Source organism: Lepisosteus oculatus, chromosome 4 (assembly GCF_040954835.1).
Source record: "Lepisosteus oculatus isolate fLepOcu1 chromosome 4, fLepOcu1.hap2, whole genome shotgun sequence".
Lineage (NCBI taxonomy): Eukaryota > Metazoa > Chordata > Actinopteri > Semionotiformes > Lepisosteidae > Lepisosteus > Lepisosteus oculatus.
The window spans coordinates 41,622,296-41,641,674 of NC_090699.1; positions in this window are offsets into that span (position 1 = coordinate 41,622,296).

Here is a 19,379-nt window from a genome sequence, read left to right on the forward strand (position 1 = left end):
ATATTCCTAAGTATACTTTCAGCCCTAAAACACAGCTATGCCATCAAAAACTGTCCACATTGTATGGGAATAAAACCCTAACCCTAGCTTCGGGTTTTGCTAGTTAGGGTTAGGGTTCAAATATTTCTCAAAGACACTTTTCTCAATATTCCACTCATTTGACTGGAAAATTTGCTTCTCTGAATCAAAATATGAGTCTGAAAAGACAATACAACACTGCCAAAACCAAAAGAGTGGCTGAGGAGTGGTCACAAGAATTTTTGAAAGGTATTCGTTCATTGGAAATTTCGTGTTGAACGGAGTGCTGAATGAATGTACGTTTAGGCTTTAGTGGCCTAAAAGTCCGAAACAACTAATACATTTTGGCATTATCTGTTAATATGCCTGTGATTTCAAAGCCCATGGCAAGAGTTTAAAAGTTCAATCAGGTTCTTACATACTCTTGCTTGTTGGGCACTTCAGACACCATCCCTTTTTGGAGCAAAGCACTGTATACAGCCATTTAGGTTAGAAAAAAAAGTTTAGAAAACTTCAAAAGAACTATATTCCTAAGTATCCTTTCAGCCCTAAAACACAGCCATGCCATCAAAAACTGTCCACATTGTTTGGGGAATAAAACCCTAACCCTAGCTTCGGGTTTTGCTAGTTAGGGTTAGGGTTCAAATATTTCTCAAAGACACTTTTCTCAATATTCCACTCATTTGACAGGAAAATTTGCTTCTCTGAATCAAAATATGAGTCTGAAAAGACAATACAACACTGCCAAAACCAAAACAGTGGGTGAGGAGTGGTCACATGAATTTTTGAAAGGTATTCTTTCATTGGAAATTTCGTGTTGAACGGAGTGCTGAATGAATGTACGTTTAGGCTTTAGTGGCCTAAAAGTCCGAAACAACTAATACATTTTGGCATTATCTGTTAATATGCCTGTGATTTCAAAGCCCATGGCAAGAGTTTAAAAGTTCAATCAGGTTCTTTCGAACTCTTGTTTGTTGGGCACTTCAGACACCATTCCTTATTGGGGCAAAGCACTGTATACAGCCATATAGGTCAGAAAAAAAATGTTTAGAAAACATCGAAAGAACTATATTCCTAAGTATACTTTCAGCCCTAAAACACAGCTATGCCATCAAAAACTGTCCACATTGTATGGGGAATAAAACCCTAACCCTAGCTTCGGGTTTTGCTAGTTAGGGTTAGGGTTCAAATATTTCTCAAAGACACTTTTCTCAATATTCCAATCATTTGACTGGAAAATTTGCTTCTCTGAATCAAAATATGAGTCTGAAAAGACAATACAACACTGCCAAAACCAAAAGAGTGGGTGAGGAGTGGTCACATGAATTTTTGAAAGGTATTCTTTCATTGGAAATTTCCTGTTGAACAGAGTGCTGAATGAATGTACGTTTAGGCTTAAATGGCCTAAAAGTCCGAAACAACTAATACATTTTGGCATTATCTGTTAATATGCCTGTGATTTCAAAGCCCATGGCAAGAGTTTAAAAGTTCAATCAGGTTCTTACATACTCTTGCTTGTTGGGCACTTCAGACACCATCCCTTTTTGGAGCAAAGCACTGTATACAGCCATATAGGTCAGAAAAAAAAGTTTAGAAAACTTCAAAAGAACTATATTCCTAAGTATCCTTTCAGCCCTAAAACACAGCCATGCCATCAAAAACTGTCCACATTGTTTGGGGAATAAAACCCTAACCCTAGCTTCGGGTTTTGCTAGTTAGGGTTAGGGTTCAAATATTTCTCAAAGACACTTTTCTCAATATTCCACTCATTTGACAGGAAAATTTGCTTCTCTGAATCAAAATATGAGTCTGAAAAGACAATACAACACTGCCAAAACCAAAAGAGTGGGTGAGGAGTGGTCACATGAATTTTTGAAAGGTATTCTTTCATTGGAAATTTCGTGTTGAACAGAGTGCTGAATGAATGTACGTTTAGGCTTAAATGGCCTAAAAGTCCGAAACAAGTAATACATTCTGGCATTATCTGTTAATATGCCTGTGATTTCAAAGCCCATGGCAAGAGTTTAAAAGTTCAATCAGGTTCTTTCGAACTCTTGTTTGTTGGGCACTTCAGACACCATTCCTTATTGGGGCAAAGCACTGTATACAGCCATATAGGTCAGAAAAAAAATGTTTAGAAAACATCGAAAGAACTATATTCCTAAGTATACTTTCAGCCCTAAAACACAGCTATGCCATCAAAAACTGTCCACATTGTATGGGGAATAAAACCCTAACCCTAGCTTCGGGTTTTGCTAGTTAGGGTTAGGGTTCAAATATTTCTCAAAGACACTTTTCTCAATATTCCACTCATTTGACTGGAAAATTTGCTTCTCTGAATCAAAATATGAGTCTGAAAAGACAATACAACACTGCCAAAACCAAAAGAGTGGGTGAGGAGTGGTCACATGAATTTTTGAAAGGTATTCTTTCATTGGAAATTTCGTGTTGAACAGAGTGCTGAATGAATGTACGTTTAGGCTTAAATGGCCTAAAAGTCCGAAACAAGTAATACATTCTGGCATTATCTGTTAATATGCCTGTGATTTCAAAGCCCATGGCAAGAGTTTAAAAGTTCAATCAGGCTCTTTCGAACTCTTGTTTGTTGGGCACTTCAGACACCATTCCTTATTGGGGCAAAGCACTGTATACAGCCATATAGGTCAGAAAAAAAATGTTTAGAAAACATCGAAAGAACTATATTCCTAAGTATACTTTCAGCCCTAAAACACAGCTATGCCATCAAAAACTGTCCACATTGTATGGGAATAAAACCCTAACCCTAGCTTCGGGTTTTGCTAGTTAGGGTTAGGGTTCAAATATTTCTCAAAGACACTTTTCTCAATATTCCAATCATTTGACTGGAAAATTTGCTTCTCTGAATCAAAATATGAGTCTGAAAAGACAATACAACACTGCCAAAACCAAAAGAGTGGGTGAGGAGTGGTCACATGAATTTTTGAAAGGTATTCTTTCATTGGAAATTTCCTGTTAAACAGAGTGCTGAATGAATGTACGTTTAGGCTTAAATGGCCTAAAAGTCCGAAACAACTAATACATTTTGGCATTATCTGTTAATATGCCTGTGATTTCAAAGCCCATGGCAAGAGTTTAAAAGTTCAATCAGGTTCTTTCGAACTCTTGTTTGTTGGGCACTTCAGACACCATTCCTTATTGGGGCAAAGCACTGTATACAGCCATATAGGTCAGAAAAAAAATGTTTAGAAAACATCGAAAGAACTATATTCCTAAGTATACTTTCAGCCCTAAAACACAGCTATGCCATCAAAAACTGTCCACATTGTATGGGGAATAAAACCCTAACCCTAGCTTCGGGTTTTGCTAGTTAGGGTTAGGGTTCAAATATTTCTCAAAGACACTTTTCTCAATATTCCACTCATTTGACTGGAAAATTTGCTTCTCTGAATCAAAATATGAGTCTGAAAAGACAATACAACACTGCCAAAACCAAAAGAGTGGGTGAGGAGTGGTCACATGAATTTTTGAAAGGTATTCTTTCATTGGAAATTTCGTGTTGAACAGAGTGCTGAATGAATGTACGTTTAGGCTTAAATGGCCTAAAAGTCCGAAACAACTAATACATTCTGGCATTATCTGTTAATATGCCTGTGATTTCAAAGCCCATGGCAAGAGTTTAAAAGTTCAATCAGGCTCTTTCGAACTCTTGTTTGTTGGGCACTTCAGACACCATTCCTTATTGGGGCAAAGCACTGTATACAGCCATATAGGTCAGAAAAAAAATGTTTAGAAAACATCGAAAGAACTATATTCCTAAGTATACTTTCAGCCCTAAAACACAGCTATGCCATCAAAAACTGTCCACATTGTATGGGAATAAAACCCTAACCCTAGCTTCGGGTTTTGCTAGTTAGGGTTAGGGTTCAAATATTTCTCAAAGACACTTTTCTCAATATTCCACTCATTTGACTGGAAAATTTGCTTCTCTGAATCAAAATATGAGTCTGAAAAGACAATACAACACTGCCAAAACCAAAAGAGTGGCTGAGGAGTGGTCACAAGAATTTTTGAAAGGTATTCGTTCATTGGAAATTTCGTGTTGAACGGAGTGCTGAATGAATGTACGTTTAGGCTTTAGTGGCCTAAAAGTCCGAAACAACTAATACATTTTGGCATTATCTGTTAATATGCCTGTGATTTCAAAGCCCATGGCAAGAGTTTAAAAGTTCAATCAGGTTCATACATACTCTTGCTTGTTGGGCACTTCAGACACCATCCCTTTTTGGAGCAAAGCACTGTATACAGCCATTTAGGTTAGAAAAAAAAGTTTAGAAAACTTCAAAAGAACTATATTCCTAAGTATCCTTTCAGCCCTAAAACACAGCCATGCCATCAAAAACTGTCCACATTGTTTGGGGAATAAAACCCTAACCCTAGCTTCGGGTTTTGCTAGTTAGGGTTAGGGTTCAAATATTTCTCAAAGACACTTTTCTCAATATTCCACTCATTTGACTGGAAAATTTGCTTCTCTGAATCAAAATATGAGTCTGAAAAGACAATACAACACTGCCAAAACCAAAAGAGTGGGTGAGGAGTGGTCACATGAATTTTTGAAAGGTATTCTTTCATTGGAAATTTCGTGTTGAACAGAGTGCTGAATGAATGTACGTTTAGGCTTAAATGGCCTAAAAGTCCGAAACAAGTAATACATTCTGGCATTATCTGTTAATATGCCTGTGATCTCAAAGCCCATGGCAAGAGTTTAAAAGTTCAATCAGGCTCTTTCGAACTCTTGTTTGTTGGGCACTTCAGACACCATTCCTTATTGGGGCAAAGCACTGTATACAGCCATTTAGGTTAGAAAAAAAAGTTTAGAAAACTTCAAAAGAACTATATTCCTAAGTATCCTTTCAGCCCTAAAACACAGCCATGCCATCAAAAACTGTCCACATTGTTTGGGGAATAAAACCCTAACCCTAGCTTCGGGTTTTGCTAGTTAGGGTTAGGGTTCAAATATTTCTCAAAGACACTTTTCTCAATATTCCACTCATTTGACTGGAAAATTTGCTTCTCTGAATCAAAATATGAGTCTGAAAAGACAATACAACACTGCCAAAACCAAAAGAGTGGGTGAGGAGTGGTCACATGAATTTTTGAAAGGTATTCTTTCATTGGAAATTTCGTGTTGAACAGAGTGCTGAATGAATGTACGTTTAGGCTTAAATGGCCTAAAAGTCCGAAACAAGTAATACATTCTGGCATTATCTGTTAATATGCCTGTGATCTCAAAGCCCATGGCAAGAGTTTAAAAGTTCAATCAGGCTCTTTCGAACTCTTGTTTGTTGGGCACTTCAGACACCATTCCTTATTGGGGCAAAGCACTGTATACAGCCATATAGGTCAGAAAAAAAATGTTTAGAAAACATCGAAAGAACTATATTCCTAAGTATACTTTCAGCCCTAAAACACAGCTATGCCATCAAAAACTGTCCACATTGTATGGGAATAAAACCCTAACCCTAGCTTCGGGTTTTGCTAGTTAGGGTTAGGGTTCAAATATTTCTCAAAGACACTTTTCTCAATATTCCACTCATTTGACTGGAAAATTTGCTTCTCTGAATCAAAATATGAGTCTGAAAAGACAATACAACACTGCCAAAACCAAAAGAGTGGCTGAGGAGTGGTCACAAGAATTTTTGAAAGGTATTCGTTCATTGGAAATTTCGTGTTGAACGGAGTGCTGAATGAATGTACGTTTAGGCTTTAGTGGCCTAAAAGTCCGAAACAACTAATACATTTTGGCATTATCTGTTAATATGCCTGTGATTTCAAAGCCCATGGCAAGAGTTTAAAAGTTCAATCAGGTTCATTCATACTCTTGCTTGTTGGGCACTTCAGACACCATCCCTTTTTGGAGCAAAGCACTGTATACAGCCATTTAGGTTAGAAAAAAAAGTTTAGAAAACTTCAAAAGAACTATATTCCTAAGTATCCTTTCAGCCCTAAAACACAGCCATGCCATCAAAAACTGTCCACATTGTTTGGGGAATAAAACCCTAACCTTAGCTTCGGGTTTTGCTAGTTAGGGTTAGGGTTCAAATATTTCTCAAAGACACTTTTCTCAATATTCCACTCATTTGACAGGAAAATTTGCTTCTCTGAATCAAAATATGAGTCTGAAAAGACAATACAACACTGCCAAAACCAAAACAGTGGGTGAGGAGTGGTCACATGAATTTTTGAAAGGTATTCTTTCATTGGAAATTTCGTGTTGAACGGAGTGCTGAATGAATGTACGTTTAGGCTTTAGTGGCCTAAAAGTCCGAAACAACTAATACATTTTGGCATTATCTGTTAATATGCCTGTGATTTCAAAGCCCATGGCAAGAGTTTAAAAGTTCAATCAGGTTCTTTCGAACTCTTGTTTGTTGGGCACTTCAGACACCATTCCTTATTGGGGCAAAGCACTGTATACAGCCATATAGGTCAGAAAAAAAATGTTTAGAAAACATCGAAAGAACTATATTCCTAAGTATACTTTCAGCCCTAAAACACAGCCATGCCATCAAAAACTGTCCACATTGTATGGGAATAAAACCCTAACCCTAGCTTCGGGTTTTGCTAGTTAGGGTTAGGGTTCAAATATTTCTCAAAGACACTTTTCTCAATATTCCAATCATTTGACTGGAAAATTTGCTTCTCTGAATCAAAATATGAGTCTGAAAAGACAATACAACACTGCCAAAACCAAAAGAGTGGGTGAGGAGTGGTCACATGAATTTTTGAAAGGTATTCTTTCATTGGAAATTTCCTGTTGAACAGAGTGCTGAATGAATGTACGTTTAGGCTTAAATGGCCTAAAAGTCCGAAACAACTAATACATTTTGGCATTATCTGTTAATATGCCTGTGATTTCAAAGCCCATGGCAAGAGTTTAAAAGTTCAATCAGGTTCTTACATACTCTTGCTTGTTGGGCACTTCAGACACCATCCCTTTTTGGAGCAAAGCACTGTATACAGCCATATAGGTCAGAAAAAAAAGTTTAGAAAACTTCAAAAGAACTATATTCCTAAGTATCCTTTCAGCCCTAAAACACAGCCATGCCATCAAAAACTGTCCACATTGTATGGGAATAAAACCCTAACCCTAGCTTCGGGTTTTGCTAGTTAGGGTTAGGGTTCAAATATTTCTCAAAGACACTTTTCTCAATATTCCACTCATTTGACTGGAAAATTTGCTTCTCTGAATCAAAATATGAGTCTGAAAAGACAATACAACACTGCCAAAACCAAAAGAGTGGGTGAGGAGTGGTCACATGAATTTTTGAAAGGTATTCTTTCATTGGAAATTTCGTGTTGAACAGAGTGCTGAATGAATGTACGTTTAGGCTTAAATGGCCTAAAAGTCCGAAACAAGTAATACATTCTGGCATTATCTGTTAATATGCCTGTGATTTCAAAGCCCATGGCAAGAGTTTAAAAGTTCAATCAGGTTCTTTCGAACTCTTGTTTGTTGGGCACTTCAGACACCATTCCTTATTGGGGCAAAGCACTGTATACAGCCATATAGGTCAGAAAAAAAATGTTTAGAAAACATCGAAAGAACTATATTCCTAAGTATACTTTCAGCCCTAAAACACAGGTATGCCATCAAAAACTGTCCACATTGTATGGGGAATAAAACCCTAACCCTAGCTTCGGGTTTTGCTAGTTAGGGTTAGGGTTCAAATATTTCTCAAAGACACTTTTCTCAATATTCCACTCATTTGACTGGAAAATTTGCTTCTCTGAATCAAAATATGAGTCTGAAAAGACAATACAACACTGCCAAAACCAAAAGAGTGGGTGAGGAGTGGTCACATGAATTTTTGAAAGGTATTCTTTCATTGGAAATTTCGTGTTGAACAGAGTGCTGAATGAATGTACGTTTAGGCTTAAATGGCCTAAAAGTCCGAAACAAGTAATACATTCTGGCATTATCTGTTAATATGCCTGTGATTTCAAAGCCCATGGCAAGAGTTTAAAAGTTCAATCAGGCTCTTTCGAACTCTTGTTTGTTGGGCACTTCAGACACCATTCCTTATTGGGGCAAAGCACTGTATACAGCCATATAGGTCAGAAAAAAAATGTTTAGAAAACATCGAAAGAACTATATTCCTAAGTATACTTTCAGCCTTAAAACACAGCTATGCCATCAAAAACTGTCCACATTGTATGGGAATAAAACCCTAACCCTAGCTTCGGGTTTTGCTAGTTAGGGTTAGGGTTCAAATATTTCTCAAAGACACTTTTCTCAATATTCCACTCATTTGACTGGAAAATTTGCTTCTCTGAATCAAAATATGAGTCTGAAAAGACAATACAACACTGCCAAAACCAAAAGAGTGGCTGAGGAGTGGTCACAAGAATTTTTGAAAGGTATTCGTTCATTGGAAATTTCGTGTTGAACGGAGTGCTGAATGAATGTACGTTTAGGCTTTAGTGGCCTAAAAGTCCGAAACAACTAATACATTTTGGCATTATCTGTTAATATGCCTGTGATTTCAAAGCCCATGGCAAGAGTTTAAAAGTTCAATCAGGTTCTTACATACTCTTGCTTGTTGGGCACTTCAGACACCATCCCTTTTTGGAGCAAAGCACTGTATACAGCCATTTAGGTTAGAAAAAAAAGTTTAGAAAATTTCAAAAGAACTATATTCCTAAGTATCCTTTCAGCCCTAAAACACAGCCATGCCATCAAAAACTGTCCACATTGTTTGGGGAATAAAACCCTAACCCTAGCTTCGGGTTTTGCTAGTTAGGGTTAGGGTTCAAATATTTCTCAAAGACACTTTTCTCAATATTCCACTCATTTGACAGGAAAATTTGCTTCTCTGAATCAAAATATGAGTCTGAAAAGACAATACAACACTGCCAAAACCAAAAGAGTGGGTGAGGAGTGGTCACATGAATTTTTGAAAGGTATTCTTTCATTGGAAATTTCGTGTTGAACAGAGTGCTGAATGAATGTACGTTTAGGCTTAAATGGCCTAAAAGTCCGAAACAAGTAACACATTCTGGAATTATCTGTTAATATGCCTGTGATTTCAAAGCCCATGGCAAGAGTTTAAAAGTTCAATCAGGTTCTTTCGAACTCTTGTTTGTTGGGCACTTCAGACACCATTCCTTATTGGGGCAAAGCACTGTATACAGCCATATAGGTCAGAAAAAAAATGTTTAGAAAACATCGAAAGAACTATATTCCTAAGTATACTTTCAGCCCTAAAACACAGCCATGCCATCAAAAACTGTCCACATTGTATGGGGAATAAAACCCTAACCCTAGCTTCGGGTTTTGCTAGTTAGGGTTAGGGTTCAAATATTTCTCAAAGACACTTTTCTCAATATTCCACTCATTTGACTGGAAAATTTGCTTCTCTGAATCAAAATATGAGTCTGAAAAGACAATACAACACTGCCAAAACCAAAAGAGTGGGTGAGGAGTGGTCACAAGAATTTTTGAAAGGTATTCTTTCATTGGAAATTTCGTGTTGAACGGAGTGCTGAATGAATGTACGTTTAGGCTTTAGTGGCCTAAAAGTCCGAAACAACTAATACATTTTGGCATTATCTGTTAATATGCCTGTGATTTCAAAGCCCATGGCAAGAGTTTAAAAGTTCAATCAGGTTCTTACATACTCTTGCTTGTTGGGCACTTCAGACACCATCCCTTTTTGGAGCAAAGCACTGTATACAGCCATATAGGTCAGAAAAAAAAGTTTAGAAAACTTCAAAAGAACTATATTCCTAAGTATCCTTTCAGCCCTAAAACACAGCCATGCCATCAAAAACTGTCCACATTGTATGGGAATAAAACCCTAACCCTAACAAAAGGGACACCATCCCTTTTTGGAGCAAAGTACTGTATACAGCCATTTAGGTTAGAAAAAAAAGTTTAGAAAATTTCAAAAGAACTATATTCCTAAGTATCCTTTCAGCCCTAAAACACAGCCATGCCATCAAAAACTGTCCACATTGTTTGGGGAATAAAACCCTAACCCTAGCTTCGGGTTTTGCTAGTTAGGGTTAGGGTTCAAATATTTCTCAAAGACACTTTTCTCAATATTCCACTCATTTGACTGGAAAATTTGCTTCTCTGAATCAAAATATGAGTCTGAAAAGACAATACAACACTGCCAAAACCAAAAGAGTGGCTGAGGAGTGGTCACAAGAATTTTTGAAAGGTATTCGTTCATTGGAAATTTCGTGTTGAACGGAGTGCTGAATGAATGTACGTTTAGGCTTTAGTGGCCTAAAAGTCCGAAACAAGTAATACATTTTGGCATTATCTGTTAATATGCCTGTGATTTCAAAGCCCATGGCAAGAGTTTAAAAGTTCAATCAGGTTCTTACATACTCTTGCTTGTTGGGCACTTCAGACACCATCCCTTTTTGGAGCAAAGCACTGTATACAGCCATTTAGGTTAGAAAAAAAAGTTTAGAAAACTTCAAAAGAACTATATTCCTAAGTATCCTTTCAGCCCTAAAACACAGCCATGCCATCAAAAACTGTCCACATTGTATGGGGAATAAAACCCTAACCCTAGCTTCGGGTTTTGCTAGTTAGGGTTAGGGTTCAAATATTTTTCAAAGACACTTTTCTCAATATTCCACTCATTTGACAGGAAAATTTGCTTCTCTGAATCAAAATATGAGTCTGAAAAGACAATACAACACTGCCAAAACCAAAAGAGTGGGTGAGGAGTGGTCACATGAATTTTTGAAAGGTATTCTTTCATTGGAAATTTCGTGTTGAACAGAGTGCTGAATGAATGTACGTTTAGGCTTAAATGGCCTAAAAGTCCGAAACAAGTAACACATTCTGGAATTATCTGTTAATATGCCTGTGATTTCAAAGCCCATGGCAAGAGTTTAAAAGTTCAATCAGGTTCTTTCGAACTCTTGTTTGTTGGGCACTTCAGACACCATTCCTTATTGGGGCAAAGCACTGTATACAGCCATATAGGTCAGAAAAAAAATGTTTAGAAAGCATCGAAAGAACTATATTCCTAAGTATACTTTCAGCCCTAAAACACAGCCATGCCATCAAAAACTGTCCACATTGTATGGGGAATAAAACCCTAACCCTAGCTTCGGGTTTTGCTAGTTAGGGTTAGGGTTCAAATATTTCTCAAAGACACTTTTCTCAATATTCCACTCATTTGACTGGAAAATTTGCTTCTCTGAATCAAAATATGAGTCTGAAAAGACAATACAACACTGCCAAAACCAAAAGAGTGGGTGAGGAGTGGTCACAAGAATTTTTGAAAGGTATTCTTTCATTGGAAATTTGGTGTTGAACGGAGTGCTGAATGAATGTACGTTTAGGCTTTAGTGGCCTAAAAGTCCGAAACAACTAATACATTTTGGCATTATCTGTTAATATGCCTGTGATTTCAAAGCCCATGGCAAGAGTTTAAAAGTTCAATCAGGTTCTTACATACTTTTGCTTGTTGGGCACTTCAGACACCATCCCTTTTTGGAGCAAAGCACTGTATACAGCCATTTAGGTCAGAAAAAAAAGTTTAGAAAACTTCAAAAGAACTATATTCCTAAGTATCCTTTCAGCCCTAAAACACAGCCATGCCATCAAAAACTGTCCACATTGTATGGGAATAAAACCCTAACCCTAGCTTCGGGTTTTGCTAGTTAGGGTTAGGGTTCAAATATTTCTCAAAGACACTTTTCTCAATATTCCACTCATTTGACTGGAAAATTTGCTTCTCTGAATCAAAATATGAGTCTGAAAAGACAATACAACACTGCCAAAACCAAAACAGTGGGTGAGGAGTGGTCACATGAATTTTTGAAAGGTATTCTTTCATTGGAAATTTCGTGTTGAACGGAGTGCTGAATGAATGTACGTTTAGGCTTTAGTGGCCTAAAAGTCCGAAACAACTAATACATTTTGGCATTATCTGTTAATATGCCTGTGATTTCAAAGCCCATGGCAAGAGTTTAAAAGTTCAATCAGGTTCTTTCGAACTCTTGTTTGTTGGGCACTTCAGACACCATTCCTTATTGGGGCAAAGCACTGTATACAGCCATATAGGTCAGAAAAAAAATGTTTAGAAAACATCGAAAGAACTATATTCCTAAGTATACTTTCAGCCCTAAAACACAGCCATGCCATCAAAAACTGTCCACATTGTATGGGAATAAAACCCTAACCCTAGCTTCGGGTTTTGCTAGTTAGGGTTAGGGTTCAAATATTTCTCAAAGACACTTTTCTCAATATTCCAATCATTTGACTGGAAAATTTGCTTCTCTGAATCAAAATATGAGTCTGAAAAGACAATACAACATTGCCAAAACCAAAAGAGTGGGTGAGGAGTGGTCACATGAATTTTTGAAAGGTATTCTTTCATTGGAAATTTCCTGTTGAACAGAGTGCTGAATGAATGTACGTTTAGGCTTAAATGGCCTAAAAGGCCGAAACAACTAATACATTTTGGCATTATCTGTTAATATGCCTGTGATTTCAAAGCCCATGGCAAGAGTTTAAAAGTTCAATCAGGTTCTTACATACTCTTGCTTGTTGGGCACTTCAGACACCATCCCTTTTTGGAGCAAAGCACTGTATACAGCCATATAGGTCAGAAAAAAAAGTTTAGAAAACTTCAAAAGAACTATATTCCTAAGTATCCTTTCAGCCCTAAAACACAGCCATGCCATCAAAAACTGTCCACATTGTATGGGAATAAAACCCTAACCCTAGCTTCGGGTTTTGCTAGTTAGGGTTAGGGTTCAAATATTTCTCAAAGACACTTTTCTCAATATTCCACTCATTTGACTGGAAAATTTGCTTCTCTGAATCAAAATATGAGTCTGAAAAGACAATACAACACTGCCAAAACCAAAAGAGTGGGTGAGGAGTGGTCACATGAATTTTTGAAAGGTATTCTTTCATTGGAAATTTCGTGTTGAACAGAGTGCTGAATGAATGTACGTTTAGGCTTAAATGGCCTAAAAGTCCGAAACAAGTAATACATTCTGGCATTATCTGTTAATATGCCTGTGATTTCAAAGCCCATGGTAAGAGTTTAAAAGTTCAATCAGGCTCTTTCGAACTCTTGTTTGTTGGGCACTTCAGACACCATTCCTTATTGGGGCAAAGCACTGTATACAGCCATATAGGTCAGAAAAAAAATGTTTAGAAAACATCGAAAGAACTATATTCCTAAGTATACTTTCAGCCCTAAAACACAGCTATGCCATCAAAAACTGTCCACATTGTATGGGAATAAAACCCTAACCCTAGCTTCGGGTTTTGCTAGTTAGGGTTAGGGTTCAAATATTTCTCAAAGACACTTTTCTCAATATTCCACTCATTTGACTGGAAAATTTGCTTCTCTGAATCAAAATATGAGTCTGAAAAGACAATACAACACTGCCAAAACCAAAAGAGTGGCTGAGGAGTGGTCACAAGAATTTTTGAAAGGTATTCGTTCATTGGAAATTTCGTGTTGAACGGAGTGCTGAATGAATGTACGTTTAGGCTTTAGTGGCCTAAAAGTCCGAAACAACTAATACATTTTGGCATTATCTGTTAATATGCCTGTGATTTCAAAGCCCATGGCAAGAGTTTAAAAGTTCAATCAGGTTCTTACATACTCTTGCTTGTTGGGCACTTCAGACACCATCCCTTTTTGGAGCAAAGCACTGTATACAGCCATTTAGGTTAGAAAAAAAAGTTTAGAAAACATCGAAAGAACTATATTCCTAAGTATCCTTTCAGCCCTAAAACACAGCCATGCCATCAAAAACTGTCCACATTGTATGGGGAATAAAACCCTAACCCTAGCTTCGGGTTTTGCTAGTTAGGGTTAGGGTTCAAATATTTCTCAAAGACACTTTTCTCAATATTCCACTCATTTGACAGGAAAATTTGCTTCTCTGAATCAAAATATGAGTCTGAAAAGACAATACAACACTGCCAAAACCAAAAGAGTGGGTGAGGAGTGGTCACATGAATTTTTGAAAGGTATTCTTTCATTGGAAATTTCGTGTTGAACAGAGTGCTGAATGAATGTACGTTTAGGCTTAAATGGCCTAAAAGTCCGAAACAAGTAATACATTCTGGCATTATCTGTTAATATGCCTGTGATTTCAAAGCCCATGGCAAGAGTTTAAAAGTTCAATCAGGTTCTTTCGAACTCTTGTTTGTTGGGCAATTCAGACACCATTCCTTATTGGGGCAAAGCACTGTATACAGCCATATAGGTCAGAAAAAAAATGTTTAGAAAACATCGAAAGAACTATATTCCTAAGTATACTTTCAGCCCTAAAACACAGCCATGCCATCAAAAACTGTCCACATTGTATGGGAATAAAACCCTAACCCTAGCTTCGGGTTTTGCTAGTTAGGGTTAGGGTTCCAATATTTCTCAAAGACACTTTTCTCAATATTCCACTCATTTGACTGGAAAATTTGCTTCTCTGAATCAAAATATGAGTCTGAAAAGACAATACAACACTGCCAAAACCAAAACAGTGGGTGAGGAGTGGTCACATGAATTTTTGAAAGGTATTCTTTCATTGGAAATTTCGTGTTGAACGGAGTGCTGAATGAATGTACGTTTAGGCTTTAGTGGCCTAAAAGTCCGAAACAACTAATACATTTTGGCATTATCTGTTAATATGCCTGTGATTTCAAAGCCCATGGCAAGAGTTTAAAAGTTCAATCAGGTTCTTTCGAACTCTTGTTTGTTGGGCACTTCAGACACCATTCCTTATTGGGGCAAAGCACTGTATACAGCCATATAGGTCAGAAAAAAATGTTTAGAAAACATCGAAAGAACTATATTCCTAAGTATACTTTCAGCCCTAAAACACAGCCATGCCATCAAAAACTGTCCACATTGTATGGGAATAAAACCCTAACCCTAGCTTCGGGTTTTGCTAGTTAGGGTTAGGGTTCAAATATTTCTCAAAGACACTTTTCTCAATATTCCACTCATTTGACAGGAAAATTTGCTTCTCTGAATCAAAATATGAGTCTGAAAAGACAATACAACACTGCCAAAACAAAAAGAGTGGGTGAGGAGAGGTCACATGAATTTTTGAAAGGTATTCTTTCATTGGAAATTTCGTGTTGAACAGAGTGCTGAATGAATGTACGTTCAGGCTTAAATGGCCTAAAAGTCCGAAACAAGTAATACATTCTGGCATTATCTGTTAATATGCCTGTGATTTCAAAGCCCATGGCAAGAGTTTAAAAGTTCAATCAGGTTCTTTCGAACTCTTGTTTGTTGGGCAATTCAGACACCATTCCTTATTGGGGCAAAGCACTGTATACAGCCATATAGGTCAGAAAAAAAATGTTTAGAAAACATCGAAAGAACTATATTCCTAAGTATACTTTCAGCCCTAAAACACAGCCATGCCATCAAAAACTGTCCACATTGTATGGGAATAAAACCCTAACCCTAGCTTCGGGTTTTGCTAGTTAGGGTTAGGGTTCCAATATTTCTCAAAGACACTTTTCTCAATATTCCACTCATTTGACTGGAAAATTTGCTTCTCTGAATCAAAATATGAGTCTGAAAAGACAATACAACACTGCCAAAACCAAAACAGTGGGTGAGGAGTGGTCACATGAATTTTTGAAAGGTATTCTTTCATTGGAAATTTCGTGTTGAACGGAGTGCTGAATGAATGTACGTTTAGGCTTTAGTGGCCTAAAAGTCCGAAACAACTAATACATTTTGGCATTATCTGTTAATATGCCTGTGATTTCAAAGCCCATGGCAAGAGTTTAAAAGTTCAATCAGGTTCTTTCGAACTCTTGTTTGTTGGGCACTTCAGACACCATTCCTTATTGGGGCAAAGCACTGTATACAGCCATATAGGTCAGAAAAAAATGTTTAGAAAACATCGAAAGAACTATATTCCTAAGTATACTTTCAGCCCTAAAACACAGCCATGCCATCAAAAACTGTCCACATTGTATGGGAATAAAACCCTAACCCTAGCTTCGGGTTTTGCTAGTTAGGGTTAGGGTTCAAATATTTCTCAAAGACACTTTTCTCAATATTCCACTCATTTGACAGGAAAATTTGCTTCTCTGAATCAAAATATGAGTCTGAAAAGACAATACAACACTGCCAAAACCAAAAGAGTGGGTGAGGAGTGGTCACATGAATTTTTGAAAGGTATTCTTTCATTGGAAATTTCGTGTTGAACAGAGTGCTGAATGAATGTACGTTCAGGCTTAAATGGCCTAAAAGTCCGAAACAAGTAATACATTCTGGCATTATCTGTTAATATGCCTGTGATTTCAAAGCCCATGGCAAGAGTTTAAAAGTTCAATCAGGTTCTTTCGAACTCTTGCTTGTTGGGCACTTCAGACACCATCCCTTTTTGGAGCAAAGCACTGTATACAGCCATATAGGTCAGAAAAAAAAGTTTAGAAAACTTCAAAAGAACTATATTCCTAAGTATCCTTTCAGCCCTAAAACACAGCCATGCCATCAAAAACTGTCCACATTGTATGGGAATAAAACCCTAACCCTAGCTTCGGGTTTGGTAGTTAGGGTTAGGGTTCAAATATTTCTCAAAGACACTTTTCTCAATATTCCACTCATTTGACTGGAAAATTTGCTTCTCTGAATCAAAATATGAGTCTGAAAAGACAATACAACACTGCCAAAACCAAAACAGTGGGTGAGGAGTGGTCACATGAATTTTTGAAAGGTATTCTTTCATTGGAAATTTCGTGTTGAACGGAGTGCTGAATGAATGTACGTTTAGGCTTTAGTGGCCTAAAAGTCCGAAACAACTAATACATTTTGGCATTATCTGTTAATATGCCTGTGATTTCAAAGCCCATGGCAAGAGTTTAAAAGTTCAATCAGGTTCTTTCGAACTCTTGCTTGTTGGGCACTTCAGACACCATTCCTTATTGGGGCAAAGCACTGTATACAGCCATATAGGTCAGAAAAAAAATGTTTAGAAAACATCGAAAGAACTATATTCCTAAGTATACTTTCAGCCCTAAAACACAGCCATGCCATCAAAAACTGTCCACATTGTATGGGAATAAAACCCTAACCCTAGCTTCGGGTTTTGCTAGTTAGGGTTAGGGTTCAAATATTTCTCAAAGACACTTTTCTCAATATTCCAATCATTTGACTGGAAAATTTGCTTCTCTGAATCAAAATATGAGTCTGAAAAGACAATACAACACTGCCAAAACCAAAAGAGTGGGTGAGGAGTGGTCACATGAATTTTTGAAAGGTATTCTTTCATTGGAAATTTCGTGTTGAACAGAGTGCTGAATGAATGTACGTTTAGGCTTAAATGGCCTAAAAGTCCGAAACAAGTAACACATTCTGGAATTATCTGTTAATATGCCTGTGATTTCAAAGCCCATGGCAAGAGTTTAAAAGTTCAATCAGGTTCTTTCGAACTCTTGTTTGTTGGGCACTTCAGACACCATTCCTTATTGGGGCAAAGCACTGTATACAGCCATATAGGTCAGAAAAAAAATGTTTAGAAAACATCGAAAGAACTATATTCCTAAGTATACTTTCAGCCCTAAAACACAGCCATGCCATCAAAAACTGTCCACATTGTATGGGGAATAAAACCCTAACCCTAGCTTCGGGTTTTGCTAGTTAGGGTTAGGGTTCAAATATTTCTCAAAGACACTTTTCTCAATATTCCACTCATTTGACTGGAAAATTTGCTTCTCTGAATTAAAATATGAGTCTGAAAAGACAATACAACACTGCCAAAATCAAAAGAGTGGGTGAGGAGTGGTCACAAGAATTTTTGAAAGGTATTCTTTCATTGGAAATTTCGTGTTGAACGGAGTGCTGAATGAATGTACGTTTAGGCTTTAGTGGCCTAAAAGTCCGAAACAAGTAATACATTCTGGCATTATCTGTTAATATGCCTGTGATTTCAAAGCCCATGGCAAGAGTTTAAAAGTTCAATCAGGTTCTTTCGAACTCTTGTTTGTTGGGCACTTCAGACACCATTCCTTATTGGGGCAAAGCACTGTATACAGCCATATAGGTCAGAAAAAAAATGTTTAGAAAACATCGAAAGAACTATATTCCTAAGTATACTTTCAGCCCTAAAACACAGCTATGCCATCAAAAACTGTCCACATTGTATGGGGAATAAAACCCTAACCCTAGCTTCGGGTTTTGCTAGTTAGGGTTAGGGTTCAAATATTTCTCAAAGACACTTTTCTCAATATTCCACTCATTTGACTGGAAAATTTGCTTCTCTGAATCAAAATATGAGTCTGAAAAGACAATACAACACTGCCAAAACCAAAAGAGTGGGTGAGGAGTGGTCACATGAATTTTTGAAAGGTATTCTTTCATTGGAAATTTCGTGTTGAACAGAGTGCTGAATGAATGTACGTTTAGGCTTAAATGGCCTAAAAGTCCGAAACAAGTAATACATTCTGGCATTATCTGTTAATATGCCTGTGATTTCAAAGCCCATGGCAAGAGTTTAAAAGTTCAATCAGGCTCTTTCGAACTCTTGTTTGTTGGGCACTTCAGACACCATTCCTTATTGGGGCAAAGCACTGTATACAGCCATATAGGTCAGAAAAAAAATGTTTAGAAAACATCGAAAGAACTATATTCCTAAGTATACTTTCAGCCCTAAAACACAGCTATGCCATCAAAAACTGTCCACATTGTATGGGAATAAAACCCTAACCCTAGCTTCGGGTTTTGCTAGTTAGGGTTAGGGTTCAAATATTTCTCAAAGACACTTTTCTCAATATTCCACTCATTTGACTGGAAAATTTGCTTCTCTGAATCAAAATATGAGTCTGAAAAGACAATACAACACTGCCAAAACCAAAAGAGTGGCTGAGGAGTGGTCACAAGAATTTTTGAAAGGTATTCGTTCATTGGAAATTTCGTGTTGAACGGAGTGCTGAATGAATGTACGTTTAGGCTTTAGTGGCCTAAAAGTCCGAAACAACTAATACATTCTGGCATTATCTGTTAATATGCCTGTGATTTCAAAGCCCATGGCAAGAGTTTAAAAGTTCAATCAGGTTCTTTCGAACTCTTGTTTGTTGGGCAATTCAGACACCATTCCTTATTGGGGCAAAGCACTGTATACAGTCATATAGGTCAGAAAAAAAATGTTTAGAAAACATCGAAAGAACTATATTCCTAAGTATACTTTCAGCCCTAAAACACAGCCATGCCATCAAAAACTGTCCACATTGTATGGGAATAAAACCCTAACCCTAGCTTCGGGTTTTGCTAGTTAGGGTTAGGGTTCCAATATTTCTCAAAGACACTTTTCTCAATATTCCACTCATTTGACTGGAAAATTTGCTTCTCTGAATCAAAATATGAGTC